The 12,963-nt window shown below is 45.8% G+C and overlaps 1 protein-coding gene across 5 annotated transcripts in view; it reads right to left on the reverse strand.

The window, feature by feature from the left end:
* PODXL (podocalyxin like) overlaps positions 1-12,963 on the reverse strand; it is a 56,361-nt gene that overhangs the window by 11,577 nt on the left and 31,821 nt on the right. The window lies entirely within an intron of this gene.

The raw sequence follows: 12,963 nt of genomic DNA on the forward strand, positions 1-12,963 counted from the left end.
TGCATGCCCTGCCCTCCCCGTCCAGCCCCACACACATCCCCTTTAAGTTTCTCAATATGCTACCCCAGAACCAGCTGCCAGGAACACCTCTGTCTCCTCCTCCCCAGCTCCCAGGCACGTGGCCCACAGAAAATTCCACAGACTAATGCTTCCTGAACTGCCCTGGCCCTGTTCTGAGCTTAAGCAAAAAAGACATGGGCCCTGTTCTCATGGAAGTTATATCCAGGAGAAACTGATGATAAACTGAAATTACACAAATTACTATTTCAGTACTAGGTGAGCTGTGCCAAGAAAGAAAGGCCGAGTGCCCAGACTGCATGCAGCATGGTGGCTTCACCTGCCATTTCTTGAGGAAATAGGATCTGTGTCAGGCAATGGAGACACAATGGTGAACACGACACAGAGAGTCGTACCCTCAAGAAGCTAACACTCTGGTGGGGAGGCAGAGACTAACCACCTGGACAGAGCAGCCGTCAAATCTGCTTACTACACGGAGGAAGTGAGGAAGGAAATGATGCAGAGACGAGCGGGAGGGACCATGTCGAATGAGGGAAGGAAAGGCATCTCTGCGATGATGGTTAAGCTAAGCCCTGAAGGATAGCAAGGAGAATGCTGTGTGAAGAATGGGAGGAGAAGTGTCCCCAGCAGAAGGAACAGAATCTGCAAAGCCCCCGAGTAGGGAAAGGAGCTGACAGAAGACAAGCAGGAATGGAGTTTGGTAAGGAGGGGTCAGGTTCAGGGCTGAGAAAATGCAGGGTCTTATGACAGTGACAGCAACTGAGCGTCCAAACCAGACATTTTTGAGAATAAAAAGCCCTCTTAAAAATCACATTCAGCCGGGTGTGGTGGCTCATGCCTTTAATCCCAGCACTTTGGGAGGCTGAGGCAGGCAGATCACTTGAGGTCAGGAGTTACAGACCAGTCTGGCCAATATAGAGAAACCCCATCTCTACTAAAAATAAAAAATAAATAAGCTGGGCGTGGTGATGGTAGTAAAGTAGCTGGGCGTGGTGATCCCAGCTACTTGGGAGGCTGAGGCAGGAGAACGGCTTGAACCCGGGAGGCAGAGGTTGCAGTGAGCCAAGATGGCACCACTGCACTTCAGCCTGGGCGACTGAGCGAGACTCCATCTCAAAAAAAAAAAAAAAAATCACATCCTACGCAGAAGGAGACATAAGATCATACTCCTCAGAGGCCAACATGCAGATTCCAGATTTTATTCTTGGTGCAAAAAAGAAGCCACTGAAGGCATTAAAGCACAGAAGTTTTATAGGATGACTTACAGAGAAACCTGTTCCTGCTGCTTTGGGGAATGCAGACTGGAAAGAACAGCGTGTGGAAGAGGGAAGAGAAGTTAGGAGGCAATCACAGTAATCCAGATGGAATGAACAGGGTTGGCCATAGGAAGCTATTGACACTGGAGACAAAAGGTGGAGAGAGTCAAGACTGTTTTGGAGATCAACTGCTTGCTGATGTCCTAAGTGAGGGAAGAAGAGAATCTAAGGTGATTCCTAGTTTTCTGTCTGGAGCAGAAGGGAGTGGTGGGAAGGGGGCTGATGGCTGCATCCCGTTCTCTGTGCCAGCCAGCACCCATACCATTTCTCTATATTTGGGAGTTCCGCACCCCATGAGACTTGATGGCAGCAGAATCTGCCTCCTATGGTGATGCTCCTATGAAAATGCCAGCTCTTTGCCTTGCCAGCCTCCCCTGGGATGAGCATAAGCAGGTGGCAGTGCCACCATGAACGTGCAGTCTCATTCCAGCCGTGAAGGGCTCTGCAGGCAGGAGTGGTGACATCATGCATGGAGGTGAGGCCAAGCACTCATCCTGGGCCGCAGCGCCACCTAGTGCTTGGCATGGGTAAGCAGCGCTGGCCTCCCTGAATCTACAGCCTGGCTTGAGTGAGGTTCAAAGTAGCCCTGCATGTGGCCTCCAGCAATCCCAGCTACTCCATACACTGGACAGTATCCCCATATCTTTTACGCACACATTTTGCTACTGAAAAGCAGAAATGTTTATCAGGAGTAGCCGCCAGCAGCAAGACTTCAAGGATTGGTTGTCAGGCCTTACTGGGGACAAAGGGCAGTCAAAATTCTGCAAGTATTAAGGAATACTTGCAAGTGTCCCATGATATCTCAAGGATAAGCAGTCACATTATCACCTCTAATCTAGAGTGAAGTGCCCAGGAAGTGGCTTTGGTGTGGCCCAGTGGCTGCTGCCAGAGTATGAAAGGCACACTCACCAAGTGTGTTTTAAAAAGCAATACAGGCTGGGTGCGGTGGCTCATGCCTGTAATCCCAGCACTTTGGGAGGCCAAGGCAGGTGGATCACCTGAGGTCACCTGAGACCAGCCTGGCCAACATTGTGAAACTTCATCTCTACTAAAAATACAAAAATTAGCCAGGCGTGGTGGCGGGCACCTGTAATCCTAGCTACTCAGGAGGCTGAGGCAGGAGAATAGCTTGAACCTGGGAGGTGGAGGTGTAGTGAGCCAAGATTGTGCCACTGCACTCCAGCCTGGGTGACAGAGTGAGACACAGTCTCCAAAAAAAAGTTGGGGGGGGGGGGGCGGGGGGAACAGTGCAATGTGAGGGTTTGACAGGCATTTTTTCTTCTTAGTAGTTCATAAAGTAACAGTGCTTCTTACTATTGATGGCATCATAGTGTCATCTGGCAAGATACTAGATTGCTAAGGGACTATATCAGCATATTTAGGGAATTAAGAAATTTGTGGGATGATTGTTTTTTGTTTTGTTTTGTTTGTGAGACAGGATCTTGCTCTGTTGCCCAAGCTGGAGTACAGTGGCACAATCAGGACTCACTACAGCCTTGACCTCCTAGGCTCAATCAGTCCTCCCACCTCAGCCTCCGAGTAGCTGAGACCACAAGCACGCACCACCACACCCAGCTAATTTTTTTTTCTAATTTGTAGAGATGAGATCTCACTATAATGGCCAGGCTAGTCTCAAACTTCTAGGCTCAAGTGATCCTCCAGCCTCAGCCTCCCAAAGTGCTGGGATTACAGGTGTGAGCCATGGCACCCAGCCCTGGATGGTTGCTTCTTACAGTGGTGAACAGCTTAAAACAGGATTTGTCAACTCTGAAACTATTGGCATTTTGAACTGGATATTTCTTGTTATAGGCAGTTGTCCTATGCATTATACACAGAACGCTGAGCAGCATTCCTGGCCTCTATCTATTAGATGCAAGTAATACACATGCACGCCCCTTTCCAGTTGTAACCATGAAAAATGTCTCCAGATATTGCCAAATGTCTCCTGAGGGTGACAAAATCACTGCCAGTAAAAACTACTGGTTTCAAGAAAGAGAACAACAAATTCAAATTCCTAAACCTCCTATAAAAGCACAGACTGAAAACCAGAGACTTTCCAAGAACACATTCAAGGAGTCTCTTTGTTTGCAGCTGAAGGGCTGAGAGGGCCCTTTAAAAGACTTTAAAAGCTTAATTCCGTGAGTTGCTGAATTAGGGTGTTAACTTAATTCATAAGCTCACCAGGTCTCTTATGTGAAAATAGGACCTAGAGAATTTTTTTTTTTGAGACAGAATTTCGCTCCTGTTGCCCAAGCTGGAGTGCAATGGTGCGATCTCGGCTCACTGCAACCTCAGCCTCCCAGGTTCAAGCGATTCTCCTGCCTCAGCCTCCCAAGTAGCTGAGATTACAAGTGCACGCCACCATGCCCAACTAATTTTTTGTATTTTTAGTAGAAATGGGGTTTCACCATGTTAGCCAGGCTGGTCTCGAACTCCTGACCTCAGATATTCCGCCTACCTTGGCCTCCCAAAGTGCAGGGATTACAGACGTGAGCCACCGCGCCTGGCCAACTTAGAGAATTAAATGGTGACATGAGAGGGTGTAGATGAATCAGACTACCCATAAATCTCCATCTTCAATGGAATTCACTTGCCAGGAAGCTCTACCACTGCTCTCCTGTAAGATCCTCAATAACCTCGCTTCAGCTTATTGGCACCGAAAGCCAAATCTCATCATGATCCCCACAGCTCTTTATTTTCTTCATACCTATAACAACAGTCAGATTCCAATATGTCCCAGGAGGAAAAACACAGACTCTGACCTAGGAGAAGGCTCACACACTAAAAATATCTACAAAAAAACTTGCAAATATTTATGGATATTTAACATAAGGGTGCTGTATCAAAAGGAGGATGATGATAATTTTACATCAGGCTGAATTACCCAGTATGGGTATGCATACCGTAGGTTTTGGATCCAATATGCTGACTCAAGCAGCTACAGGTAGTTCTCATTGCTTTCTTAGTTGGATGACTGAAACCTGGACTCAGTGGAAACCTACACTAAATAAAGCTGAGTTGTCAGAAATTCCCTGGAACAATGTATAGGAAGAAATGAAAGTCTTGGCTGGGCACGGTGGCTCACGCCTGTAATCCCAGCAATTTGGGAGGCTGAGGCAGGCGGATCACAAGGTCGGGAGTTCGAGACCAGCCTGGCCAACATGGTGAAACCCCGTCTCTACTAAAAATACAAAAATTAGCCGGGCTTGTTGGCGCATGCCTGTAATCCTGGCTACTCAGGAGGCTGAGGCAGGAGAATTGCTTGAACCCAGGAGATAGCACCACTGCACTCCAGCCTGGGAGACAGAGAGATACTGTGTCTCAGAAGAAAAAAAAAAAGTCTTGGAGAAACAGAGTGTTTATCATGTATGTCCTGCTCACTCATGCTCTGGTGTGTCATGAGAACTCAAATGACACTCCCTTTACAAGGCTTTAAGCAACATAATTCATGACTTCTGAGATTCACATCTTTCCATGTCTCTGAAATGAGAATGTATTATAAATAATTGTGGGTCACGCTTTGACTGTGGTGCTTTCTTTTTTTTCTTTTTCTTTTCTTTTTTTTTTTTTTTTTGAGACAGGGTCTTGCTCCATCACCTAGGTTGTAGTGCAGTGGCATGATACACTGCAGCATCAACTTCCTGGGCTCAAGTGATCCTTCTGCCTCAGCTTCCCAAGTAGCTGGGAGCAAAGGTGTGCACTATGACACCTGAGAAATTTTGTAGAAACAGGATCTCCCTATGTTGCCCAGGCTGGTCTCGAACTCCTGTGCTCAAGTGATCCTTCTACCTCAGCCTCCCAAATTGCTGGGATTACAGGTGCAAGCCACCATGCCTGGCTTTTTTTCTAAGTGGTTCATAAAATAATAGTGCATCTTATAATTGATAGTGGCTTGGATTTGATTACATTTGGGATATTGTTAAGAGGACTATTCACATGTTCTGAGAACTCTTGTGGCTGACCTTCACTGGTCAGGTATGTTAATAGGAAATGCTGCTGATTTCAGTGGGGATGGACACCAGGTTCCTTAGTGTAGAGAAAATAACAGAATTTCGTTTCCAGGAAAAAAGGTGTGTGTGTTTCCACAGTGGGCAGCAAGACCAGCGTGGCGATCACAGTGGTCTAACCAAGGCTATTTCGAGCAGCAGCTAACAGCTTGTGTGCTCTTTAGGATCAGAATGGACGGGCAGCTCACTGACTTCCTAGGTGTAGGGCCCGCAAACTGGGAACTGTGTTGACTCACAACGATAGAGAACGCAGCCAGTCAACCAGGTCCCAGAACTCGATGTTTTCACAGACTCAGCGTTCCTTGAATGAATCGTGCATTTCTTTTCCATGGCTGCGTTAACAAATGACTACAAACTAGGTGGCTACAAACAACATAAATATATTCTCTTGTGGTTCTGGAGGCTAGACGTCCAAAATTGGCAGGGCCATGCTCCCTCCGAAGACACCAGGGAAGACTCTTTTCCTGCCTCTTACCAGCAATCCTGGCTACTCCTTGGCTTGTAGCTGTGTCACTGTGATCTCTGGCTCCATCAACACAAGACCTTCCTCCTTGTGTAACTCTCCCTTTTTTTTTTTTTTGAGACAGAGTCTCTGTCACCCAGGCTGGAGTACAATGGCGCAATCTCCACTCACTGCAACCTCCGCTTTGTGGGTTCAAGCAATTCTCCTGCCTCAGCCTCCCAAGTACCTGGGACCACAGGTACACACCACTACACCAGGCTAATTTTTGTATTTTTAACGGAGATGTGGTTTCACCATGTTGGCCAGGCTGGTCTCGAACTCCTGACCTCAGGCGATCCACCCTGCTCAGCCTCCTGAAGTGCTGGGATTACAGGTGTGAGCCACCGGGGCCGGCCGCATGTCTCTCCTCTTATAAGGATACCAGTCATTGGATTTAGAGCCCTCCCTAATCCAGCATGACTTCATCTTAACTTGATTACATCTGCAAAGACCCTATTTCTAAGTAGGGTCACCTGCACAGGTACCAGGTACCAGAGATTAGGACCTGAACATGTCTTTTTGCGGGGGGAATGCCATTCGCTCTCCTGATCTGCTCTCCTATATCCTCGTGAAAATACCAGGAGTCTTTCAAACATTCGAAATTAACTCTGTCTGCTTTAAAGAGAAAGTAATGTACTTAAAAGATAATGCGTTGGCTAATAAAATACTTGAGGTGGCTAAAGAATCAAGCGTAAGTCAGAAACAGTGCTCAAGACCTCTTCTCCTGAACGGGTCTGGTGAGGTCATCACTTCTACCATCATCGAGCATCAGTTTGCACCACTGGCAACATTAGTATTGGATACTGGCTTTTATTGGGGATGAGAGTGTTTAAGGATGCTGTCCGTAAGAGGTCTTTCCATTTACTTTTATGACTGGCACCACGGGGAATCTCCTGGGTTCTAGCCATATTCCTTCCTGCTTCATTATTTAGCCCCGTGTAGGGTTCAGGCTAAGTCTGATAAAATTTAACAGGCCACTTATTCTGCCATAGAGTGAGCTCCTTGGTAAAGCCTATGGTCTGTGGGGTAATTGTGATGGTGAATAAAGCATTCTGGAAGTCCAGAAACGGCGCTGCTGACAGAAACGTGGCAGCCTGGAGGGCACACGCAGGTCCAGAACGGGCCGCCCTCCACCACGGCCACTTGGTCACGGATCCACAGCGCCATCATTAGGCGATGGAGAAGAAAACTGATATGCTGAAGGGGTCATCTTGCCCATCTGATTACCCAGAGCCTTTCTCTAGACGCAGGCAAATATCCTCACACTCCAGACCTATCCCTGTGGGTCCCTCCACACGCCTGCCTAACCTTCCAAGTCACACTGATTCTCCATTGCTGTTCCTTCTGAGTTCCCTAGCATTGTTTTAAAAATGATTAGCTCCTGCTGATGAATCTGTTCAGAGCCTCGCCTCAGTGGACCTTTCCTTCAAAAACAAAAGACCAGGAAATGTATTCTTTAAAGTCCTGGCCACTGGGAGAATTTTCTTTCTACGCCACCCTTCAGGATATAGAGCTTTTCTCCTGTCACTGTCTAGTTTGGGCTGGTACTAGCATATTATCCCAAATCATATAAAACCAGGCTTGGTTTTTGCACTCCTCACTCAGCTGATCTCGGGTAACTAATTCTCTTAGAGACCTTTAGGTATGGGTGGGGGCAGGAACAGGCATTCTGAGGGTGTGAGCCGCGCTCCAATTTCCATTGTCCTCCTTTAAGACCAGCCCAGGCCTGGTCCTCTACCTACCACCTTCAATCTAACAATAGAAAGCCACAAAACAACCTAAAGAAAAAAATGGAGGAATGAAAGAACAACCAAAGAAATAGAAACCAAAATACAATAGCACATATCAAAATCAAAAATTGGTTTTTTTAAACAGGCTAATAAAGTGCCAAAAAGTCTTTGGAGAGGTTGATCAAAAGGGAAAAAAAAAATCCAAAGGTGTAAGTAAACAATGTGAGGTACAAAAATAGTAATAGTTATTTAAAGCATAATACCTTATGGGCAAATATTTATAAATTTGAAGCAGACGAGACAGACAAATTTCTTTCTTTTTTTTATTTTTTTGAGACAGAGTCTCACTCCGTCCCACAGGCTGGAATGCAACAGTGTGATCTTGGCTCATTACAACCTCCTGGGGTCAAGCAATCCTCCTACTTCAGCCTCCTGGGTAGCTGGGACTACAGGCATGTACCACCATGCTCAGCTAAAATTTTTGTATTTTTTGTAGAGATAGGGTTTCACCATGTTGCCCAGGCTGGTCTCAAACTCCTGGGCTCAAGGGATCCATCTGCCTCAGTCTCCCAAAGTGCTGGGACTACAGATATGAGACACTGTGCCCTGCCACAAATTTCTTGGGAAAGAAAAAACTTATCAGAGTGACTCAAGGAAAATGGAAATAATCATTTATCCTATAATCATAAAGAAATTGAGCCTTTCCAACTTGGGTGCGGTAAAATGGCTCCTGCGAAGAGGGTGGTGAGAAGAAAGGCCATTCTACCATCAACGAGGTGGTGACCCGAGAATGCACCATCAACAATCCCAAGAGCTTCCTGGAGTGGGCTTCAAGCAACATGCCCCTCAGGCACTCACAGAGATCCAGAAATTTGCCATGAAAGAGATGGGAACTCCAGATGTGTGCATTGATACCAGGCTCATCAAAGCTGTCTGGGCCTAAGGAATAAAGAATGTCCCATACCTATCCCTGTGCGGTTGTCCAGGAAACAGAATGAGGATGAAGATTCACCAAACAAGCTCTATACTTTGGTTACCCACGTGCCTGTTACCACTTTCAAAAATCTATAGACAGTCAGTGTGGATGAGAAATAACTGCTGACTGTCGAATATGTCAAATAAAGGTATAAAACCACAAAAAAGGGAAAAAAAATAAATTGAATAGGTACTTTTTTCATAAAGAAACTCCAAAACAGGATTCAAAGATCAAATCATTCTGGCCTTACATGAACTTTCTGTAGCACAGTCTGTTCTGCTCTAATATGTGTCTGTAAAAGGAACTGTTTCATATACAATTGTCCATCAACAAAACATGAAAAGCGCAAACCAAAGAAAAAGACTGATACATTTAGCGTCAAAGTTAAGAATTTGTGTTCATCAAAAGAAACAATAGGACTTCCAGTTTCAGCTAATGAGAGCAGAGACTGGAAAGAACTTTGCTCCTACTCTGACTACAAGAAAAAAGCTGAGAGGCTGGGCACGGTGGCTCACGCCTTTAATCCCAGCACTTTGGGAGGCTGAGGCGGGCCGATCGCTTGAGGTGAGGAGTTCGAGATAAGTCTGGCCAATATGGCGAAATCCCATCTCTACTAAAAATACAAAAATTAGCCGGGCGTGGTGGCAGGCGCCTGTAATCCCAGCTACTCAGGAGGCTGAGGCAGGAGATTTGCTTGAACCCAGGAGGCAGAGACTACACTGAGGTGAGATTGTGCCACTGCACTCCAGCCTGGGCGACTCCATCTCAAAAAAAAAAAAAAAAAAAAAAAAAGCTGAGAAGCCAAAAAGTTAAGACTTTTCTTGAGCCCTGAGGTCATGAAGAAAACAATGACCCTGAAAAGTGGAGACAGATGGACAACTGCAGGGAGCAATCGGACCGAGTGCACTTGCTTTACCTGGGACATGGACAAAGTTCAGTAAGAAGATTAAGGTCAATTTTTTTTTTTTTTTTTTTTTTGAGACGGAGTCTCACTCTGTCACCCAGGCTGGAGTGCCGTGGTGTGATCTCAGCTCACTGGCTCACTGCAACCTCAGCCTCCAAGGTTCAAGTGATTCTCCAGCCTCAGCCTCCTGAGTGGCTGGGATTATAGGCATGCACCACCACGCCCGGTTGTATTTTTAGTAGAGAAGGGGTTTCACCATGTTGGTCAGGTTGGTCTCGAACTCCTGACCTCGTGATGGACCCACCTCGGCTTCCCAAAGTGCTGGGATTACAGACGTGAGCCACCACACCCAGCTGATTAAAGACAATTTTCAAATGAGTTTCTAAAAGCTGTGTATGGGTTAGTATGAAAATGTGAAGCCCTATGAGCTGTAGGCATTGTAAGGTCCACAACACAGGGCAGTTTACTCCTGGGAACCCCGCCAGGTGCTCACAGGAAGCCTTGAAAAAGCAAACCCTTGCGGGTGGGGCTGGCTGGGGAAAGAAAACAGCCGGTGCTGAAACTCCATACCCACCACATTCCCACAGGGCAGGAAAGAAGCTTTTCAGGTGGAGGTCAGTAACATCTACAGCCTGAGGGCACTGGCGGAAACTTCCCGCAGCCAGGGAAGAGAATAGGAAGATAAAACAGCTCCTTATTCCTGAAGCAAAGCAGAGCTGTGGGCTAAACCCAGCCCGAACATCTAGGAAGAGGCAGGAATGCCAGTGAAGGCCGCACCCTCAAGCTCAGCTTCCCAGGGCCTGAGTGAGACTTAAACAGAACATCAGGAAATGGTCCCCTCCCCTGTTCCACAAGGCCAGCAAGTGTGAAGTAAAAAATAACAGTGGAGCAGCAGGGCGCAGTGGCTCACGCCTGTAATCCCAGCACTTTGGGAGGTCAAGGTGGGTAGATCACCTGAGGTCAGGTGTTCGAGACCAGCCTGGCCAACACAATGAAACTCTGTCTCTACTAAAAATACAAAAAATTAGCCAGGCGTGGTGGCACATGCTGAGTAGTCCCAGCTACCGAGACAGGAGAACTGCTTGAACCCGGGAGGTGGAGGTTGCAGTGAGCTGAGATTGTGCCACAGCACTCCAGCCTGGGCAACATGGCAAGGATGCATCTCAAATAAAAACAGTGGAATACAGCTGGGGGGAGCCGCAAAAGGCAGACTATTTGAGGAGCAGCAAACAAGGATGGGCTACAGCCAAGCAGGGACCCACAGAGATATTACTGGAGGACTTTGCAGCCCCGGGTGCACCGAAGGTATTCATAGCAACAACAAATTGTGAAGCCCAGCCTAACTCGTGCCTTGATTAACATAAACCTTCGCACTAAAGACACAGCAAAAGAAAAGCCACACAGTAGGCAGCTACTAATCTACTTCTGTCTATGGACTCACCTATTCTAGAGAGTTCATGTAAATGGGATCATACACTACGTGGTCTTCTGTGACTGGCTTCTTTCACTTTGATGTGTTTTCAAGCTTTTCTCTTTCACTTTTGTTTTCCTGGTTCATCCATGCTAGCATGTGTCCGTTCCTTACTCCTTTGTATTGCTAAATGATATTTCACAGTATGGAGCTTCCATTTTTGCTCATCCATTAATCGGCTAATGAACATTTGGGTTGTTTTAACCCTTGGGCTATTATGCATAATGCTGCTATGAACATTTGTGCACAGGTTTTTATGTGGACATGTTTTCAATTTCCCTTGGGTACATACCTAGGATTGGAATTGCTAGGTCATACAGTAACTCTTTATTTAGTATCTGGAGGGACTGCCAAGCTATTTTCCAAAGTGGCTACCCCATTTTACATGTCAATCAGCAATTTTTTTGTGAATCCAATTTTTCCAGATCCTTGCCAACAGTTATCATCTTTTCCATTATTGCCATTTTAGTAGGCACTAAGTAGTATCTCACTGTGGTTTTAATTTTTATTTCCCTAATTACTAATCAAATCCAACACTACATAGAAAGGACATAATGACCAAGTGAGGCTCATCATGGACAGTTCAGTATTTGAAAAATCAATCAATGCAATTCAACACATTAAGAAGCTAAAAATAAGAAAAACCATATGAGCCGGGCACGGTGGCTCACGCCTGTAATCCCAGCACTTTGGGAGGGTGAGGCAGGCAGATCACGAGGTCAGGAGATCGAGACCATCCTGGCTAACACGGTGAAACCCCATCTCTACTAAAAATACAAAAAATTAGCCGGGCTTGGTGGTGGGCACCTGTAATCTCAGCTACTTGGGAGGCTGAGGCAGAAGAATGGCATGAACCCAGGCGGAGCTTGCAGTGAGCTGAGATGGCGCCACTGCACTCCAGCCTGGGCAACAGAGCAAGACTCCGTCTCAAAAAAAAAAGAAAAGAAAAGAAAAAGAAAAACCGTATGATCAGCAGACTCCTCAACTCCATACAAGATTATTTTTATATTTGCAGAAAAATCATCTAACAAATTTTTTTTTTTTGAGATGGAGACAGTCTCACTCTGTTGCCCAGGCTGGAGTACAGTGGTGCAATCTCGGCTCACCGCAACCTCCGCCTCCCGGGTTCAAGCAATTCTCCTGCCTCAGCTTCCTGAGTGGCTGGGATTACAGGTGCACGCCACCATGCCCAGTTAATTTTTTGTATTTTAGTAGAGACAGGGTTTCACTGTGTTGTCCAGGCTGGTCTCGAACTCCTGACCTCAGGCAATCCACCTGCCTCGACCTTCCAAAGTGTTGGGATTACAGGCGTGAGCCACTGCACCTGGCCCATCTAACAAAATTTAATATCCATTCATGATTTAAAACAAAACAAAACCTTTCAGCAAACCAGGAATAGTAAAGAACTTCCCTCACCTGATTAGTGATGTCTCCAAATAAACCTACAGCTAACATCATACTTAATGGGAAGAGATTGAATGCTTTGCTGTGAAGTTTGAGAACAAAGCAAGGATGTCCTCTCTTTCCACTCCTACTGAACATTGTACTGTGAGTCCTACTGAGTTCAACAGGAAACACACACACACACACACACACAGAAAGAGAGAGAGAAAACAACAACGAAAACTCAACAATAAAAACCCAATTTTTTAAAACAGGCAAAAGATCTCCAAGGAAAAATTACCAAAGATATACAGATGGCAAATAAGCATATGAAAAGATGCTCCTCATTAGTCATTAGACAAATTCAAATTCAAGCTCCAATGCAGCACCATTACATACCTATTGGAATAGCTAAAATCAAACAAACTGACGATCCCAAATGCTAAACAGGATCTCTCATACATTGCTGGTCAGAATGCACAATGGTACAGATAATTTGGAAAACAGGTTAGCAGTTTATTTTAAAGTGAAGCAAACAATTATTATAAGACCCAGCAATTCCATTCTTATTTACCTACATGAAATGAAAACCTATAGTCACATAAAAACCTACATGCAAATGTTTATAGCAGTTTTATTTACCATCACCCAAAACT

This window comes from Pan paniscus, chromosome 6 (assembly GCF_029289425.2).
Source record: "Pan paniscus chromosome 6, NHGRI_mPanPan1-v2.0_pri, whole genome shotgun sequence".
NCBI lineage: Eukaryota > Metazoa > Chordata > Mammalia > Primates > Hominidae > Pan > Pan paniscus.